The sequence below is a fragment of the Bos taurus genome, chromosome 4 (assembly GCF_002263795.3).
Source record: "Bos taurus isolate L1 Dominette 01449 registration number 42190680 breed Hereford chromosome 4, ARS-UCD2.0, whole genome shotgun sequence".
Classification (NCBI taxonomy): Eukaryota; Metazoa; Chordata; class Mammalia; order Artiodactyla; family Bovidae; genus Bos; species Bos taurus.
Window position 1 is genome coordinate 104,273,436 of NC_037331.1, and position 20,878 is coordinate 104,294,313.

The 20,878-nt window shown below is 39.4% G+C and overlaps 1 long non-coding RNA gene across 1 annotated transcript; it reads left to right on the forward strand.

Moving 5' to 3' along the window:
* The first annotated feature begins 35 nt into the window (after positions 1-35).
* Positions 36-20,797, forward strand: LOC101907501 (uncharacterized). The gene is made up of 3 exons (XR_003034429.2): positions 36-143; positions 14,866-14,949; positions 17,813-20,797. It is a non-coding gene; the product is annotated as an uncharacterized lncRNA (long non-coding RNA).
* The last annotated feature ends 81 nt before the right edge of the window (positions 20,798-20,878 follow it).

Genomic DNA, 20,878 nt, shown 5'->3' on the forward strand with positions numbered 1-20,878 from the left:
GGAGAGCAGTAGAGAAACGTAAGCGTGGTGGCTAGAGAGGAGTCTTAGGGAAAGACCCGGAACTCTTAATGTCGTACCTGACGCCTGCGCAATGAGAACAGCGCCTCCTGGTGCGCGGAGGACTGACGGTGATGCAGCTTCAGGTGCGAGAGGCCTGGTTTTCATGGACTGTCCTGCAGGGTTCGCTAATTGTATTTTGTTGGAAATGGCTCTAGCGCGGACCGCTCAACCTCTGAAGTAGTGTTTATACGTGTTCCTTGTCGGGGAGAATGAAATGCGTTTGTTTTTTCTTTTCCTCCTTCCGCTTTGTTTCTGTGTGTTTTCTTTCTCTTTTCATCCAGCTTAGGCCTTGACGTGCTCCAAGCGCATTGCTTGACTTTAGGGGCTGAGGAATCTTCTGACTCACCAGGAGTGCCATTCCCCTCCCACTTTGCTGGGTTAGGGGCGCTGTTTGGAGCACTCTCTCTCTCTTTCCCCCCACTGCCCTGGAAGCTTCTTCAGAGAGTAGACAGAGTATCTGTCTGACTCTTCAGTGGTTATCTAGACCCTCTTGGCAGTATTTCACTCCGTAAGAGATGTGCTCTCTAGCAAGCCACACAGGCATTGAATTGAAGCATTTGTTGAATGTTTGATAGTTCAACTGAAAACACTACTTATTTTCTGAGTATTATTCAAGGCCTGTCATAAATATTCTAAAAATGTACCCTGGGAAAATGCAAATCAGCAGCGTGCAATATATACCTAGACACCCTCTTCCCTTCTACAGAACTTTGTATTCTTAACTTAGGTTTTGACGTCTTATCAATATGTGCTTTAGAGTTTGTTTATATCAAGTTAAGTTTTGACATGTTATCAACCTATGATACCAAGTAGCCTTGTTAACTTGGGTCTGGCTTAAGAAGTTGTCACAGGGTGTAATGGGTGTAGCGTGTATGCTGCTGCTGCTAAGTCACTGCAGTCGTGTCCGACTCTGTGTGACCCCATAGACAGCAGCCCACCAGGCTCCCCCGTCTCTGAGATTCTCCAGGCAAGAACACCGGAGTGGGCCGCCATTTCCTTCTCCGGTGCATGAAAGTGAAAAGTGAAAGTGAAGTCGCTCAAGTCGTGCCCGACCCTCAGCGACCCCATGGACTGCAGCCTACCAGGCTCCTCCATCCATGGGATTTTCCAGGCAAGAGTACTGGAGTGAGGTGCCATTGCCTTCTCCGATAGCATGTATAACTCAGTCCAAAAAATATACTGGGTGGGAATTTCACCTTGTCTTGGCTTGTTGGCTTCCCCTGAATATTGGCTGTTAGAAAGTTTAAAACCAAATTTGCAATGGACTCATGGCAAGAGCCATTATGTGAGTATTTCCATAAACAAATACAAATCTTGTTGGCTGTTTTGTGTGTCTTCGATTTCCCCCCTTTTTTGGCCTATTTATTAGTTGTGTTATCAGAATGTTTTGTGAATCTGTCAGCTATCATAATTTTTTCTTAAAATATAATAAGGCTTACAGGTGGCTGTGTACTCTGGGGTACTTTACACTATGACTCCTATTAAGTCAATTTCATAGGGATCATACTCTTTTCTAGAGCCTAGTGTAACAAAATACCACAAGCTTGGTGGCTTCAAACACCAGAACTTTATTCTCTCACAGTTCTGGAGACCAGAAATCCAAAATCAGCATCCTTGAGCCAAAACCAAGATGTTGGCAAGGCTGTGCTCCTTCCTGAGGCTCTGGAATAGAATCATTTCTTTGGCTCTTCCAGCTTCTGGTGGTTGCTGGCATTCATTGACTTATGGCCACATCATTCCAGTCTTCAAGGCCAGAATCTTCAAATAGCTCTCTGCTTCCTCTTTACATCACCTTCTTCTTGATGTGTATCAGATCTCCTGCGGCCTTCCTCTTGGAGGGATATGTGTAATTGCATTTAGGGCCCACTTGATAACCCAGGATTATCACCCCATCTCAAGATTCTTAATTTATTCACATCTGCAAGGGCCCCTTTCCCATATATAGTGGGATTCACACCTTCCAGGGATTAGGACTGGCACCTCGGGGGGACATTTTCCTGTCTACCACAGAGTTAGAAACAGCAAGTCTATGATACTGACCTGTAGAAACTGTTACTGATCAATGGGGAAATTTAAATATTATGGTGGGCAAACTAATGGAACACAATAAAATTTAACCTCCTGTGGACATTAACTTCCAGACCTTTGCTCACCAACTTGTACCTCCAAGCTAAAGCTTCCTTAAAGACACTTGTTATAGGTAGAAATTGCCTTATATATTTCTCTTTTCTAACACCGAGTGTTTTAAAATTATGGATTATGAATCATTAGTTGGTTGTGAAATCAATTTAGTGGGTCATGAGCAGCATTAAAAGATGTTGGAATAGGAAATATCAGAGTGGGTTGCATGTAGTAAGGGTAATCATTGTTTCATGAAACAATATGTATATGTGTATTGGATCATGATATAAATATACTGCTTACTCTAGGCTTGTAGTAGGCATCTGCTGTAGGCAAATTCACTATTCATCACACTCTATGGCAAGTTGCAGCCGGAATTAGAGTTCACATCAATTGAAGTTCTTATTGTGTGGAATAGTCCACGGGGTAGGTGGATCCCTACTCCCTCAAGTATAAGTTAATTTACAGAGCCTTATTTCTATAAGTGTTCTTCCCAGTGTTGGGTAGGTTCTTTTATCTTATTTCTACATTTATAATAGTTCTTTTCTCAATTAACAAAAGAAAGATGCATTCCTCACCGAGGGTGTAAAACCCTCCAGTATGACAAGCAAAGATATTCAAGATGTTTTGGGAGAAGCTTCTTTTTCCCCCTGATCATTACCTGTATTTATTAAAAACTTTTAGTTTTGTATTGAGGTATAACTTATTAACAATGTTTTGTGGAAGTTTCAGCTGAACAGTGAAGGAACTCAGCCATCCATATACATGTATCCATTCTCCCCCAAACTCCCCTTCCCATCCATGCTGGCATATAACATTGAGTCCATGTGCTATACAATAGGTCCTTGCTGGTTATCCATTTTGAACATTACAGTGTGTACATGACCTTCCCAAACTCCCTAACTATCCCTTTCCCCCCGGCAACCATGAGTTCATTTTCTAAGTCTATGAGTCTCTTTCTATTTTGTAAGTTAAGTTCCTTTGTATAATTTCTTTTTAGGTTCCACATATAAGGGATATCATACGATATTTCTTCTTCTTTGTCTGACTTACTTCACTCAGTGAAGACACTGACAGTGAAGACAAGAATGACACTCTCTAGGTCCATCCTTGTTGCTGCGTATGACATTATTTCATTCTTTTTAATGGGCGAGTAATATTCCATTGTGTATATGTGCAACATCTTTTTCTGTTCCCCTGTTGATGGGCTTTTAGGTTGCTTCCATGTCTTGGCTATGCAGACAGTGCTTCAGTGAGCATTGGGGGTACATGTATTCTTTTAGATTATGTTTTTCTCTGGATATATTGCCAGGAGTGGGATTGCAGGGTCATATGGCAGTTCTATTTTTAATTTTTTTAAGGGACTTCCATACTGTTCTCCAGGGAGAAGGCAATGGCACCCCACTCCAGTATTCTTGCCTGGAAAATCCCATGGACGGAGGAGCCTGGTAGGCTGCAGTCCATGGGGTCTCGAAGAGTCAGACACGACTGAGCGACTTCACGTTCCCTTTTCACTTTCATGCATTGGAGAAGGAAATGGCAACCCACTCCAGTGTTCTTGCCTGGAGAATCCCAGGGGCGGTGGAGCCTGGTGGGCTGCCGTCTATGGGGTTGCACAGAGTCAGAAACGACTGAAGCGACTTAGCAGCAGCAGCATACTGTTCTCCATAGTGGCTATACCATTCCTACCAACAGTGTAGAAGGGTTCCCTTTGGGAGAATCTTTCTTTAATGATCAGTCAAGACAACGTAAATCTTTCTTAGGCTTCCGTCTTTTCCCATCTTACATATATTCCAGATAAGGGTGAAGTAAATGCTTAGATATGGTAATTGGATATTCATTGTGACTTTCTGAAATCAGATAGACTGTGTAAGTGTGAATGCTGGGAGGGATAGTAATTTTCCTTTAATCATCACATCTCTTTTATCTTCTGTGGTTAAGAAGTGTATTGTTATTGAAGGAGAATCTGGCGAGAGCAGAGCAAAACTGGCATTGAAGAAAATATTGAACCCTAATTTTTTTTCACGCATGTAAACATAAGCAAAAAATTTTTTTCAGCTAGTCTCAATGCTTATCTGTAGGATGTATTGTTATCTGGAAAGGAAAGTGACTTTGAACAACTGAAGGAGTGAAGGTTAGTGACACTGATTCTTTACCCAAGGATTGAACCCAGGTCTCCTGCATTGCAGGTGGACTTTTTACCAGCTGAGCCACAAGGGAAACCCAAGAATACTGGAGTGGGTAGCCTATCCCTTCTACAGCTGATCTTCCAGACCCAGGTCTCCTGCATTGCAGACAGATTTTTTTTACCAACTGAGCTATCAGGGAAGCCCTCTTTTAAATATAAAATGAATTATTTTAAAAGACCTTCATATTTTTTCCCCATTACATGGAATAATCTGCAAAAACATCATGCATAATTTTATTTGCTTATTTTTTTGATGACCATTTTTGGTACCACCTAAAATCATTTTGTGTACACCCATCAGTGCCTTAATTTTATTTTAGATTTGGCATGTGGTGTTCAATGAAATTTAAAACATATCGCGAAAATCACAGATCACCAAATACTTCCTGTTCCGTCTCTTTCCAGGCATAAGACTGTAGTTCATTTCATGCCAGTTCTTGGAGTTGGGGAAGGCCATGTGACTGCCTATGGCCAATGGGTTATAAACAGAAGTGAAGTGTTGCCTTTACCCATATGAAACTCTCTGGAGCTCTCCTTTCCCTCTGGTACAGAGGATCATTGCTTTGTCAGCCTTGAGAGTTGTGATTATGAGGAACAGATCCTGTTCTGCCAGCCACAAGGTGCACCTGGCTTAGGTTAGAAAGAAGCCTTTGTTGTTTGAGGTCATACAACTTTGTTTTTTGTTACGGCAGCATAACATAGCCCATCCTGTCTGATACACTTATTTTATCAAATTCTGTCATGAAGTACATAAATACATCCCTGTTTAATAATTTCTGCCTCTTATTAACAATAAAATTGTGTGCTAGCTGCTAGACTGATTTGTTTTTGACAGCATGTACTTCTATTCTTCATTAAATATAAGGGAAAATTTTTATTATTATTAAAAAAAACTGCTTAGAGTATTACAGAAATTTTATGTGGTTTTTACTTAGTTATTCCTGAAAGTTGAAAACCAAATTTCAGTATACACATGGACATACTTATTAAAGGGTACTGTGATTAAAAAAAAAATTCTAATTCATAAATAGTATTTATTTTGTTTTACTACTGTGAATTAGCATATTAAAAAGCAGAGACATTACTTTGTCAACAAAGGTCTGTCTGGTCAAAGCTGTGGTTTTTCCGGTAGTCATGTATGGATGTGAGAGTTGGACTATGAAGAAAGCTGAGCGCCGAAGAATTGATGCTTTTGGACTGTGGTATTGGAAAAGGCTCTTGAGATTCCCTTGGATAGCAAGGAGATCCAACCAGTCCATCCTAAAGGAGATCAGTCCTGGGTGTTCATTGGAAGGACTGATGCTGAAGCTGAAACTCCAATACTTTGGCCATCTGATGTGAAGAGCTGACTCACCTGAAAAGACCCTGATTCTGGGAAAGATTGAGGGCAGGAGGAGAAGGGAACGACAGAGGATGAGATGATTGGATGGCATCACTGACTCAGTGGACATGAGTTTGGGTAAACTCCAGGAGTTGGTGATGGACAGGGAGGCTTGGAGTGCTGCGGTTCATGGGGTTGCAAAGAGCTGGACACGACTGAGCGACTGAACTGAACTGAACTGTGAATTAAGTGATGACAAAATGCACATACATTTTTATTCCTAGTTTTATAACATTATAAAATGTATAAACTAACTCTATTAGTTCTTATTAATATATCATTTTAGTCTTGATTGGTTTTAATAATTGAACTTATGAGATATACTTTATAATCTATTTCCCAGTTTTTAGAAAATTTGCATCAAATACACATACTAACACATTTATTGGAATTGAAAATTGTCACACTTTTTCTCAAAGTGAATTTCATTTAGATGATTGGTTTGAAAATGAAGATTGACTTTTTTAATTAGATTATGTGGTCAATAGCACATTTTCTCCAAATTGAATAAATTATATCTGCAGCCCCTCCAGGGTTCAGCGAAAATATATAGAGTACATGATGTAATGAAAGTGTTTTATAAAAAATATTTTGCATTAAATTAATAATGTTTCCATTTTGCTAATCCTTTAAAGGTTATTTCAGGTAAGGCAAGATACTTCTAAATGAGAACAAAAGAAATATGGATTTGGTAAATCTTAGTATTGCTTTTTTGATTTATTTCCCAGACATTGTGAAAGTGAATAGCAACGATGCCTGGATAATAAGTTCTTTTTCTTTTAACTCAGATTTTAGATTCTGTTTTGGAGGGTAACGGCCTCTCCACTGTTTACTAGATATGTTATTTTGAGTTGCAGAAATTTTATGTTTTTCCTTATATTAGCATCTGTAGTAGGAATCTTAGCAGCAGACAGTAGTGGCTCCAGGTCAATATATTCTTCTAAAAATCAGATTGAAAACAATTATTTGTTTTCAGAAAAATTTGAGAAACTATTGAAGTTGTCAGTTGATCAGTTCAGTTCAGTTCAGTCGCTCAGTCGTGTCTGACTCTTTGCGACCCCATTAACTGCAGCACGCCAGGCCTCCCTGTCCATCACCAACTCCCAGAGTTCATCAAAACTCATGTCCATCGAGTCGGTGATGCCATCCAGCCATCTCATCCTCATTGTCCCCTTCTCCTCCTGCCCCCAATCCCTCCCAGCATCAGAGTCTTTTCCAATGAGTCAACTCTTCTCATGAGGTGGCCAAAGTATTGGAGTTTCAGCTTTAGCATAAGTCCTTCCAAAGAACACCCAGGACTGATCTCCTTTAGAATGGACTGGTTGAATCTCCTAGCAGTCCAGGGGACTCTCAAGAGTCTTCTCCAATACCACAGTTCAAAAGCATCAATTCTTTGGTGCTCAGCTTTCTTCACAGTCGAACTCTAGCATCCATACATGACCACTGGAAAAACCATGGCCTTGACTAGACGGACCTTTGTTGGCAAAGTAATGTCTCTGCTTTGAATATGCTATCTAGGTTGGTCATAACTTTCCTTCCAAGGAGTAAGTGTCTTTTAATTTCATGGCTGCAATCACCATCTGCAGTGATTTTGGAGCCCCACCCACCCAAAAAAAGTCTGACACTGTTTCCACTGTTTCCCCATCTATTTCCCAAGAAGTGATGGGACCAGATGCCATGATCTTCGTTTTCTGAATGTTGCGCTTTAAGCCAACTTTTTCACTCTCCACTTTCACTTTCATCAAGAGGCTTTTGAGTTCCTCTTCACTTTCTGCCATAAGGGTGGTGTCATCTGCATATCTGAGGTTATTGATATTTCTCCCAGCAATCTTGATTCCAGCTTGTGTTTCTTCCAGCCCAGCGTTTCTCATGATGTACTCTGCATAGAAGTTAAATAAGCAGGGTGACAATATACAGCCTTGACGTACTCCTTTTCCTATTTGGAACCCGTCTGTTGTTCCTTGTCCAGTTCTAACTGTTGCTTCCTGACCTGCATATAGGTTTCTCAAGAGGCAGGTCAGGTGGTCTGGTATTCCCATCTCTTTCAGAATTTTCCACAGTTTATTGTGATCCACACAGTCAAAGGCTTTGGCATAGTCAATAAAGCAGAAATAGATGTTTTTCTGGAACTTTCTTGCTTTTTCAATGATCCAGCAGATGTTGGCAATTTGATCTCTGGTTCCTCTGCCTTTTCTAAAACCAGCTTGAACATCTGGAAGTTCACGATTCATGTATTGCTGAAGCCTGGCTTGGAGAATTTTGAGCATTACTTTACTAGTGTGTGAGATGAGTGCAACTGTGCTGTAGTTTGAGCATTCTTTGGCATTGCCTTCCTTTGGGATTGGAATGAAAACTGACCTTTTCCAGTCCTGTGGCCACTGCAGAGTTTTCCAAATTTGCTGGCATATTTAGTGCAGCACTAAATGACAACATCATTTTTGAAGATTTGAAATAGCTCAACTGGAATTCCATCACCTCCACTAGCTTTGTTCATAGTGATGCTTTTAAGGCCCACTTGACTTCACATTCCAGGATGTCTGGCTCTAGGTGAGTGATCACACCATTGTGATTATCTGGGTCGTGAAAATCTTTTTTGTACAGTTCTTCTGTGTATTCTTGCCACCTCTTCTTAACATCTTCTGCTTTTGTTAGGTCCATACCATTTCTGTCCTTTATCAAGCCCATCTTTTCATAAAATGTTCCCTTGGTATCTCTAATTTTCTTGAAGAGATCTCTAGTCTTTCCCATTATGTTGTTTTCCTCTATTTCTTTGGATTGATCACTAAGGAAGGCTTTCTTACCTCTTCTTGCTATTCTTTGGAACTCTGCATTCAGATGCTTATATCTTTCCTTTTCTCCTTTGCTTTTCACTTCTCTTCTTTTCACAGCCATTTGTAAGGCCTCCCCAGACAGCCATTTTACTTTTTTGCATTTCTTTTCCATGGGGATGGTCTTGATCCCTGTCTCCTGTACAATGTCACGAACCTCTGTCCATAGTTCATCAGGCACTCTATCTATCAGATCTAGTCCCTTAAATCTATTTCTCACTTCCACTATATAATCATAAGGGATTTGATTTAGGTCATACCTGAATGGTCTAGTGGTTTTCCCTACTTTCTTCAATTTCAGTCTGAATTTGACAATAAGGAGTTCATGATCTGAGCCACAGTCAGCTTCCGGTCTTGTTTTTGCTGACTGTATAGAGCTTCTCCATCTTTGGCTGCAAAGAATATAATTAATCTGATTTTAGTGTTGGCTATCTGGTGATGTCCATGTGTAGAGTCTTCTCTTGTGTTGTTAGAAGAGGGTGTTTGCTATGACCCAGTGCATTCTCTTGGCAAAACTCTATTAGCCTTTGCCGTGCTTCATTCCGTATTCCAAGGCCAAATTTGCCTGTTACCCCAGGTGTTTCTTGACTTCCTACTTTTGCATTCCAGTCCCCTATAATGAAAAGGACATCTTTTTTGGATGTTAGTTCTAAAAGGTCTTGTAGGTCTCCTTAGAACTGTTCAACTTCTGCTTCTTCAGTGTTACTGGTTGGGGCATAGACTTGGATTACTGTGATATTGAATGGTTTGCCTTGGAAACAAACAGAGATCATTCTGTTGTTTTTGAGATTGCATCCAAGTACTGCATTTCAAACTCTTTTGTTAACCATGATGGCGATTCCATTTCTTCTAAGGGATTCCTGCCTACAGTAGTAGACATAATGGTCATCTGAGTTAAATTCACCCATTCCAGTCCATTTTAGTTCGCTGATTCCTAGAATGTCGACGTTCACTCTTGCCGTCTCCTGTTTGACCACTTCTTGATTCATGGACCTAACATTCCAGGTTCCTATGCAATATTGCTCTTTACAGCATCAGACCTTGCTTCTATCATCAGTCACATCCACAACTGTCAGTTGATAGATCATCACAAATAATTTTTATGATGGATTTCTATGTAATCTTTTGCCTCTAACTTGGGATGAATTTAAGGACTTGGGTCATATTGCTATGACCTAGCTTTTTCGATTCCCATCTACTTGTTCCTGTGAAAGTTTCTCAGTACTTATGTCAATACAAGTAAAAGTAGAATTGATGCTGTCTCATTCAATAATAAGTAATAGTTGTACATGAATATATTAAATCAATGGAGAAAACTTCTGTCAAGAGACGTGTTAAATTTTTTTTGTTTATAAGCATTCACCTTGGACAGCAAGGAGATCAAACCGATTAATCCTAAAGGAAATCAACCCTGAATATTCATTGGAAGGACTGATGCTGAAGCTGAAGCTTCAATACTTTGGCCCCTGATGCGAAGAGCCAGCTCATTGGAAAAGACCCTGATGCTGGGAAAGATTGAGGGCAGGAGGAGAAGGGGATGACAGAGGATGAGATGATTGGATGGCATCACTAACTCGATGGACATGGGTTTGAGCAAACTCGGGGGGAGGGTGAAGGACAGGGAAGCCTGGTGTCCTGTAGTCCATGGGGTTGCAAAGAGTCGGACATGACTGAGTGACTGAACAACAACATAAGCACTCTCCAAAATTCATGATATGTTTAATTTGTTTTGATCGCTTGTATTTCAAAACATTGTAACCGTAAACCAACCCAAAGGGAAAACTATTTTTAACAGAGAATTTGAGTCACAGAAGTTTAAAAAAATTAAAATTTAATTTACAAATATTTTATTGCAAAGAAATAGAATAGATGATCAAGAAATGTCTTTTAAGTATAAAAATATATTAGGATAAGGTGACATTTCATGAGGTAAGTAGAATGTAACTTCAAGGAGAAAAAGAAATGGTATAAACTTTTCTACTATCAAAGAGGTCATATTTGTGTATTTTATAAACAAAATGATGATGGATATGAAATTACTATTCCATTGGACATTGAAAAGATGATGTAATGCTTTTATTTTAAAATTTTCATGTTGGCAATACACTTTGCCATTCTTTAAATTTATGATGAAAAATTTTAGATGTCAACTTAAAATGTGCAAGAGAGCACATGCTTTCTCTTAGGTGGGTTATAAGCAAAAGTTCGAAGATCATTTGTATTTTATTTTTTTATGCTAACAGTTTCTAAGGCTGTTTCCAAAAGTGCTAACTGGAGAATTAAGGTGGTAGTCTAGGATTCATTACAGTTTCTTTTTATCAATTACAGTTTCTTTTATTAATTACAGTTTCCTTTATTAATTACAATTTCTTTCTTATATCTCTTTTTGTGAGAACTCATTGCAGAAAAAGAGTTATACCTGTCACTTATCTGGGTAATTGTCTCATTTTTATAAGTACGTGGGTATTTATGTAGGATATTTATATATATTTTGGATATAAATATAAATATTTATATATATTCCCGGATATGGAGATACAGGAAAAAGCAGCTCTCTTCTGGTGGCACTAACTGCTGCTGCTGCTGCTAAGCCTCTCAGTCATGTCCGACTCTGTGCGACCCCATGGACTGCAGCCCACCGGGCTCCCCCGTCCCTGGGGTTCTCCAGGCAGGAGTACTGGAGTGGGGCGCCATCGCCTTCTCCCATGGACTGCAGCCCACCGGGCTCCCCTGTCCCTAGGATCCTCCAGGCAGGAGTACTGGAGCGGGGCGCCATCGCCTTCTCCCATGGACTGCAGCCCACCGGGCTCCCCTGTCCCTAGGATCCTCCAGGCAGGAGTACTGGAGCGGGGCGCCATCACCTTCTCCCTGTGGCGCTAACTGCTACTAGTGACTTCACCCTTCTTTGGTGTTTCTATCACCCAGTCCTTGTACGGCTGTTGTATATCATTTCAGACAAAGAAGGTGACGACTAAGGGAAAAATAAAGCTTAGAAATATAGGAAAATATTATCTCTTTATCAGAATAATTTAAGTGCACTTTCCCCTACATCAGTACATTTAAGAACATCAACAGTTTGCAAAAGGATTTAGTAGCATGTTGGTATCATGTGAAAACCCATTACCAAAGGATCTCTGCATCCAAGGCCCTCTATTTTCTGGGCTTCCAGCCCTTTATCTCAAGCCTAAAAGCATATTTATCCATCTATCCTACACTCTTTAAGTTGTAGTTGTCTGAAGTATTACATGTACATTTGTTGAAATTTGGAGAATACTAGTAATTTTTGTTCTCAGTAGTTATACATATTTTAAATAAATTAAAGAAGACAAAGAGTCTATTATATTTACCTAGATATTTACCATCTTTGTTGTTCTTCCTTCTTTCCTGATGGTCCAAGTGCCCCTCTGGTATAATTTCCTTTCAGCCCGAAAAACTTCTTTTGTCACTTTTTAAAGAGTGGATCTGCTTGTGCCAAATTCTTTTATGTTTGGTTCGTGTGAGAATGTCTTTATTTCACTGTCATTCCTTAAAGGTATCTTCACTGGATATAGAATTCTGGGTTGAGAGTTGTTTTCTTTCAGCTCTCAAAAATATTGTTCTAGTGTCTTCTGGTCTTCATGGCTGCTGAGGAGAAATCAGCAGTTGGTCAAATACTTGTTCCCATGTATGTAATGTGTCAGTTTTTAAGATTTAAGAAAAAAAAACTTTGATTTTCGGAAGTTTATATTTTTGGGACAAGAATAAAAATCATGCCAGATTCATAAATCAAACTTCTGAATACCAAATTTTTTTTTCTTAAAACTTAAAAATTGACATCTGTACATTTATGACTTCATTATATTAGGGAACTTTTGGCCATTATTTTTTCAAAAATTCTTTTTGTATTAATTTACTTCTCCTGTCCTTCTAGGACTCCAGTGACTCAAATGTTAGATTATTTGATAATGCTCTGTTTATTTCCCCCACTTTTAGGTTGAATAACTGCTGTTATCTATTTTCAGTCTAATCTTTAGTTTCACTGGCCCTTTCCATTCTCATTGCCTCTGTTCTTTTATCAAGCTGTGCATCATTTTTATTTCATACAAAATGTTTATTTTCAGTCCTAAAATTTCTATTTGAGTCTTTGCTGTTGAATCTATTACTTTGCAAAAAAATTCTGTTTCTATTCATTTAAGGAAGGTTTATCTTCATGAAGCATGGATATGATGACTAAAGTCTTTGATAGTTTCAATATCTAGGTTGTCTTGGGGTTGGCATATCCTAATTTTCTTTTCCTTACAAATTGATCATAATTCCCTGGTTCTTTGTATGCTGAATAACTTTGGATTATAACTTGTATTTTGAGTATTAGGTGGTGAGTCTCTCAGCCCTGTTAAAATTCTCTGGAGAATGTTGATTTTTGTTTGTTTTGGTATACAATCAGCTTGGTTATATTTGGATTGTAAGTTGTGTGTTGCCTTCTATGTCAGTTCAGTTTTCAAAGCCCTTACAATGCTGCTTTGGGTCAGTTCTAAGCATGTGCAGATTAGGGAGTAAGCCTAGTCATGGGTGAGTCTATGCATGTAGAGAATTAGGGATCCCTTTGTGTATCTTTCTGCTCTCTAAGATTTCCCTCACACTCTCTGAGTCCCAGAGGCCCCTTTTCTTCATCCTCTGGCTGTAAAGACAGGTTTCTGTTAGGAGTTTAGTCACCTGCGTTGCGTGATGGGGCCACCCATGGGGCCGAATAGGGAGAAAAAACAAAGACAGAAAAAAATGGTAGGGGTTCCTCTGCAGTCCCTTTCCCCACGTCCTCTGTTTAGAATGATAAGTTATGGAGGTTTCGGATGCTTACTCCACCGCCACTGTCCTACAGCCCCAGGACTGGGCCTAATCTTGTGGTAAAGCTGGCTCTCAGGTTCTCCTTTTCCTGGTCCTCGAGACAGTAAGGCAGTGTTTCTCTTGGAGTTTATTTGCTACCAGACCCAAGTTCCTCCCTTGGGTCACCCGTGGGTGAAATCTGGGAGATACAAGAGGAAAAACAAAAGGAAACTCATCACCACTTACCCAGAGATGATTTGTTTAAATTCCAGAGTGAAAGTCTCTCCCGTCCTCTGGAGAAGAGATTGCCATCAGTCCCTTTGTAAACTCCGAGTCTCGTAGTTTTGCGGTCTTCACCTTTGGTTTCAGCGCTGCTGCGTCTTCAGCGTCATGTCAGGCCCTCGTTGTTGTTGTTCTGTGGGGAACTGGGTATCACAACTGGTGCTAAGATGCTCTCTGAGTAGTAAATGGTCTGTTTGTATAATCCAGAGACCTGGTATTTCTTTGTACAAAAATCAACTCTAAATGTGTTGTAGATCTAAATATAAGAACCAAAACTATGAACTTTCTTTGAGAAAACATACAAGAAGCCTACTGTGATGTTAGACTAGGCGAAGTCTTCCTGGATCGAACATGGAAAATGCGAGCCATAAAATAAAAAGTTGATAAATTATGCTTCATCAGAAATGTAAAACTTCTGATTTTTGAAATATACTTTTAAGAATATGAAGAGATAAGCCACAACTGGAAGAAACTATTTGCAAAAATTATACCTGATAAAAGACTTGTGTCTAGTCAGAAAATAGGAAGAACTCCTACAACTAAAATGTAAGAAGATAAACAACCCAATTAAAAAAATGAGCAAAAGATGTGAACAGACTCTTCGCCAAAGAAGATATACAGATGACAAATGAGCACGTGAAAAGATGTTTAACATCAGGGGAATGTGAATTAAAGGCAACATATTGACTAGAAAGGCTCAAATTAAAAACAGAGAATAAGAATGTTGATATGGATGTGGAGCTAGCGGAATCGGAAAATGGTATAGCTACTCTGGAATATAATATGGCAGCTTATTATAGTGTTAAATATATCCTTACCAGAATTCCCCCAGATTTCCACCGAAGAGAAATTAAAAAATATGTTTACACAAAGACTTATACTCAAATGTTTATAAACAGTCTTATTTATGATCGTCCAAACAGAGAAATGTGAAGGAATGTGTGTGTGTAAATGAAGAAGATATTCTTGAAACCAATCTGACTGAAAAAGTGTTCTTCTCTAGCTATTTCTTTTTTTTTTCTTTAGCTATTTCTAATGTTATTAATTGAATTGCTTCTCTTTCTGGATCCCTAGCCAGTTTCTCTTAATAAAACAGTGTATAATCAGCCCATCGTTGATTCTTCCCACTATTCGCTGGTTCAGTACTTTTCCCTAATTTTTTCTTAGAACTTTACTAATGGGGTAATTAACTCATCCCTTCACAGGGAATCTTGATTTCTGTCTGCTCCCAGGAATTCTAGAAACCATCATCATCATCGTCATTGTCATTATATCAGCAGCAGCAGCATGTAAGTACCATCATCACATCATCATCACCACCTCCACCACCATCATCATCTTTAAAGTGGGTTTTCAATCATCATTGAAGTGGGTTTTCAATCCCGTCCGTCTAAAACAGGGCAGATGCCACATAGCTTTAGCAGACTTGCTTTACTCTTCCGAAATAATCTCACTCCCAAGCCTGTTACTGTGTTTCTCACAGAGTGAGGTAGCAGAGTGGTTAAGAGTATAGGCTGTGAAGCTGGACTTCCTGGATTCAGCTTGTGGCTGAACCATATACTAGCTGTGCAGCCTCAGGCAAGGTACTTAACCTCTCTGTGCCTAAACTTTGGGAAATTTTTAACCTCTCTGTGCCTTAATTTCTTCCTCTGTCAAATCAGACTGATGCTGGTGCCTGTTTCATAGGATTGTTCTGAGTATTAAATGTAATATTATAAAGCACTTAGAGCAGTGCCTGATACATAATTAGCTCATTGTAAACGATAGCTCAGTTGGTAAAGAATCTGCCTGCAATGCGGGAGATTGTGGGTTCAATCCCTGGGTTGGGAAGATCCCCTGGAGAAGGGAAAAAAGGGTACCCACTCCAGTATTCTGGCTTAGAAAATTCCTTGGGTTCTCAAAGATTTGAACACGACTGAGCTTTACTTTCACTTTCAAATGCTAATAGTAAATGAATTATAATAATAATTATATTGGTGTTCCTGTTTCCTGGAATGTCCTGTCCTCTGCCTTCTATTTAACCAAGCCATCTATCCTGAAGGGTCAGGTTACTTCCATGTCTGACTTGAATTCATCCTGACTGCTTTTTCTTTTTTAAACATTTTTATTGGAGTATAGTTGATTTTAAATGCTGGGTTAGTTTCAGGTATTCAGCAAAGTGAATCTATCCACTCTTTTTTAGATTCTTTCCCATATAGGTGATTACAGAGTTTGAGAAGGGTTGCCTGTACGATACAGGAGGTCCTTGTTAGTGATCTATTTCATACGTGGTTGTGTGTATATGCATCCTGACTGTTTTGGTTCTTACTGATATCCCTCCCCTCTACAGCCATATGGTACTTATAACCTGACCCACATCATTTAACCAATTGTGTATTGAAGTCTTTCGGCCTCCCCTTCTCTAGCTGCAGTTTAACTTCTCTGAGAGCAGGAAGTGTGTCCTGCTGGAGCTGTCTTTGAGTTCCAGTCTCACATCTTTAAGGATGGGGAGGGGGGTGATTTTTGCCCGAGTGTCCCACTGCTGCCTCAAAGACCATGTGCTGGACATTCCTGCTTGCACCTCCGTATGTACTCTCCACTCTTCTCTACCCTGCTCTGTGCCTTAGGAGCTGACCTCCTAAGACTGTATTTCTTTGGACCCAGGTATTAGGAGGCACCAGCAAGCGATTAGAGGGTGGTAGGGTATTTATTCCCTTGAGTCCCTCCAGCTTGGGTGGCTCTTTTCCCCAGAGCCCTTGGGCAGCCCTCCCCTGCAGCTGCAGTTCACGCTGAGCTTGTTAACTGCTTCCCTCCTCTGGGCTCTGCAGGCCTATGGGCAGTGACAGCTTGCTGTTCTGGTGATTGGGGTGGTTTACCACCCCTTGTTAGTTTCCTTAACAGTCCATGCCGAATTATGCTAAGTTGCTTCAGCCCGCCAGGCTTCTCTTTCCGTGGGAATTTCTGGGCAAGAATACTGGAGTGGGTTGCCATGCCCTCCTCCAGGGGATCTTCCTGACCCAGGGATCTGGGTTCCTGACCCGCGGTTCTTACATTTCCTGCATTGGCAGGCAGGTTCTTTACATCTAGCACCACCTGGGAATCCCCCTTAACAGCGCACATATCTTTAATTTCTTTTTTTCCTATCCTTGTATTATTATTTTTTTATAGTCTTTCTTCAGAGTCTAGGGATGCTAATAAAATGTTAAATAGAAGTGATGTTAATGGGAATCTCATTTTGTACCTGATTTCAAAGAGGAAGTTTGCAGTTTTTTTTCCCATTAAATATAATACCTGCTGCAGTTTACTGTAGACATTATGTATCAGATGATGGCTTTTTGCTTTTATTTCTGCTTTGCTAAGAGTCTTTTCTAAATTATGAATCTATGTTGAAATCTATCAAATACTTTTCTATATTTATTGATGTGATCATATATTTTTTTAAAAATTCTTTTTCCTATAATGCAGTAAATTATAGTGATTGATTTAATTTTTTTTCCTGGAATAAACCGAACTTGACTGTGATATATTTACTGTTATTTCATATATTTTTGTCTTCATTTGCAAATAAACTGTTTAGGGATTTTACATGTATACTGATAAGTATTATTAACCTATAATTTTACTTTTTAAAAAATGTATTCGGTTTTGGTATCAAGGTTATGCTAGTTCATAAATTTCTCCTCTTTTTCTATTCCCTGGTATAGTTTTGAGATCGACATTATTTTTTCCACAGATGTTTAGTAGAATTTGCTGGTAGAGTCATCTAGGCTTGCGTTCTCTTTGTGTAAAAATTTTGAATTACAGTTTTTTTTTGGATAATCATTATTCTTGTGTTATTTTTTTTGAAATTCTACTCACTGGTCATCTGAAACAGGACTCTCTTTATGTCAACTTTGATAAGTTGTATGTGTTCTAGAAAGTGGTCCATATAGCCTAACTTTAAACATTTGTTGCCACAGTAGGCTATGGGTTATTAATTTTCAAAGAACCAACCTTTAGCTTAGATAATCTTCCTGCGTGTGTTTGTTTTCTATTTTACTGGTTCCTTCTGTTTTTGTTATCTTCTTTCTATTCTATTTGGGTCGAATTTGTTGGTTTGGTTTTTTTTATTTACTTATAATGTGGAAGTTTAGCATATTGATTTTAAACTGTCTTCTTTCTTACTATATGCAGTTGAAGAAATGATGACTTCTGAGGAGGATGAGAACCCCATGGGCCAGAGTGGCTAGAGAAAGAATCACAGAGAAGCTGGGACTTGCAGTTTCAGAAAGAGGAACTGACGTGCTTAGCAGACTGATGGGATATTGTAAACAAAAACTTAGGCAAGAATATATTAAAAATTTTTAATAGACAATTTCAAACATATACACATGCAGAGAGAGCGATATAATGAACCCTGTGTACCCACCTCCCCCTCCTCTAATATTATTTTGAAGTAAATCATGGATGGCATATGATTTCATATGCTTATATTTCAGCATGCATGTCTAAAAGATTGGGAATCTTTTTTGCTTATTTAAAATAAAATCAGCCTGTTGAGGACTTTGTAATGAGGTGCTAATAAGCAGTAACATTATCATGGTAATTTGGCCTGAGGACTCATGAGTATGCAAATCTGGGGTCACATGGCCTTCTTACTCTGAAACCTAAACTCAAATCCTGGAACGGTTACAACTCTGGTAGAGCAAAAAGTCACACCTGTCAGTATGAGAGAAGAAGGGTCCAAAGATGTCATCTTAGAGGTCATTGGAAAACACATTTCCATTAATGACCAGGAATCTTATCATTTAGGCCACTTGTTTGGGAAATCAGCACAAACTGGCATAGCCCACAGGCAGCTTGGAAGGGATTTTGTTTGAGGGGCATGATGCGTTGCGTAAAGTACAGGCTCACACTCTTGTGTTAGCTTGGCCCAGTTTCTGCTGCATTGATCCACTCCTTCTCTGGCTTTTGGTAGTTCACCTTTGTATCCCACCCCTGGGGTAGATTTTGTGATCCTGGAAGAGGCGTGCCCTTTATCTGCTCCAAAGGGCAGCATGGTTTTTAAAAAAAGGTTTTGGAATCAGAAATAGGTCTGAATCCTGTGTACCCCACTGAAAAGATCTAGATACTCTTTTAGCTGTTTTCATCATCAATAAAACAGGTTGGCGATGGGTACTTGGCAAGGCCATTATGAAAATTAATTATGGCAGAAAGCAAAGAGGAACTAACGAGCCTCTTGATAAAGGTGAAAGAAGAGAGTGAAAAAGCTGGCTTAAACCTCAACATTCCAAAAATAAAGATCATGGCATCCGGTCCCATTACTTCATGTCAAATAGGTAGGGAAACAGTGACAGATTTTACTTTCTTGGGATCCAAAATTACTGCAGATAGTGAGTGCAGCCATGAAATTAAAAGACGCTTGCTCTTTGGAAGAAAAGTTGTGACAAATCGAGATACTATATTATAAAGCAAAGACATCACTTTGCCAACAAAGATCTTTATAATCAAAGCTATGGTTTTTCCAGTAGTCGTGTATGGATGTGAGAGTTGGACCATAAAGAAGGTTGAGCCCCAAAGAATTGGTGCTTTCAAACTGTGGTGTTGGGGAAGACTTTTGAGAGTCCCTTGGACAGCAAGGTGATCGAAGCAGTCAATCCTAAAGAAAATCAGTCCTGAATATTCATTGGAAGGACTGATGCTGAAGCTTCAATACTTTGGCACCTGATGTGAAGAGCTGACTCACTGGAAAAGATCCTGATACTGGGAAAGATTGAAGGCAGGACGAGAAGGGGACGACAGAATACGAGATGGCTGGATGGCATCACTGACTTGATGAATATGAGTTTGAGCAAACTCCAGGAGATAGTAAAGGACAGGGAAGCCTGGTGTGCTGCAGTCCATAGGACTGTTTTCCATATTTCTTTGTGTCCACAAAGAGTCGGATGCAACTGAGTGACTGAACAACAACAATAATATGGGAACCACATGGTGCTTGCTATTAATCTTTCCTCTCAATTTAAGATTGACCCTGCCTTTCTCGGAGTTACCTGAACCTTAGTATGTATCCCTGGACTTGGTCAACAGAAATTCCATAAATTAAACTCTACTTGGACGCTTGTTCTCATTATACCAGACCCTCTGAGTTGTCTGCTCTGAGAATGTTATCCATATTTCTTTATTTCTGAATCCAAAAATTTTCTCAAAGTTTCTAGTTTCTCCGCCATTCTGCCCTGGGTGGCGGGAGTTCTTGTCCTTAGCCACACGTCAGAATGTTAGAAATTCTCGTTTAACTGAAACTGTCTACTGACAGCATTAGCGTTCTTAGAACTCCACATTTATATTTCATTATATCCTCTCTAACCCACTCTGAGTTCTTGAGTCATAATAATTTGGACAGAATATATTATTTTCCAACATGGGGAATCAGAGTTACTAGGATTTGAGAAAAGAGTTTGAAAGAGAGTTTGGAAACCCCAAAGGAAATAGTCATTCACTTCACAAACTTGCCTACAGTTAGCTTGCCCAGTGACTGGACTGAAGTTTCACTAGGGCAGCCTCATATCCATTTAGTCTCTGTGGCTTCATTTTCCCATCTTCAACTGATAGATAATAATGCCAGTGGTCGGTATCTTGTGAGTAGATCCTGAATAAGCATTTGTGTGATTTAGTCATAATGATAGCACCATAATACCTACCCCATAGGGTTACAGAGATAGGAGAGTGTTTGCATTGTGGTTAGACACAAGCGTTTTAGAGCCAGACAATCTAGGTTTCAAGCTCAGCTTTACCACTTATTACCCACATGACTTTGGGCAAGTTACTTAACCTTTTAAAGCTTTACTTTCTTCATCTGTAAAATGGCAGTACTAATAACATCTATTTCATAGGGCTATTAGAGGATTACATGAAATAAATTCTGGTATTTAAGCACTCTCTAAAAGTCTCTTTACGGTTATTCTTAAAAGTACTAATGGTGATTAAAGTATTGGAATAAGTAGGTATGAAACTCCAGCAGAGTAAGTGCTTAATAAATGTGAGAAGTCAATAATTATTTTTTTCTCTTTCAACACTTCCTTCTCTATCAACTGAATAACAAACATGAAAAGGAAACGGTAAGGAGGTTAAGGACCTGGACTCTGGTATCAGACTGTCAGGGTTCAAATCTTAAAGCTAAAGTTTACTAGCTGTGTGGCTTTAGGCAAGTTATGTAACTTCTCTGTACCTCAGTTTCCTCATCTATAAAGTTAGGATAATAGT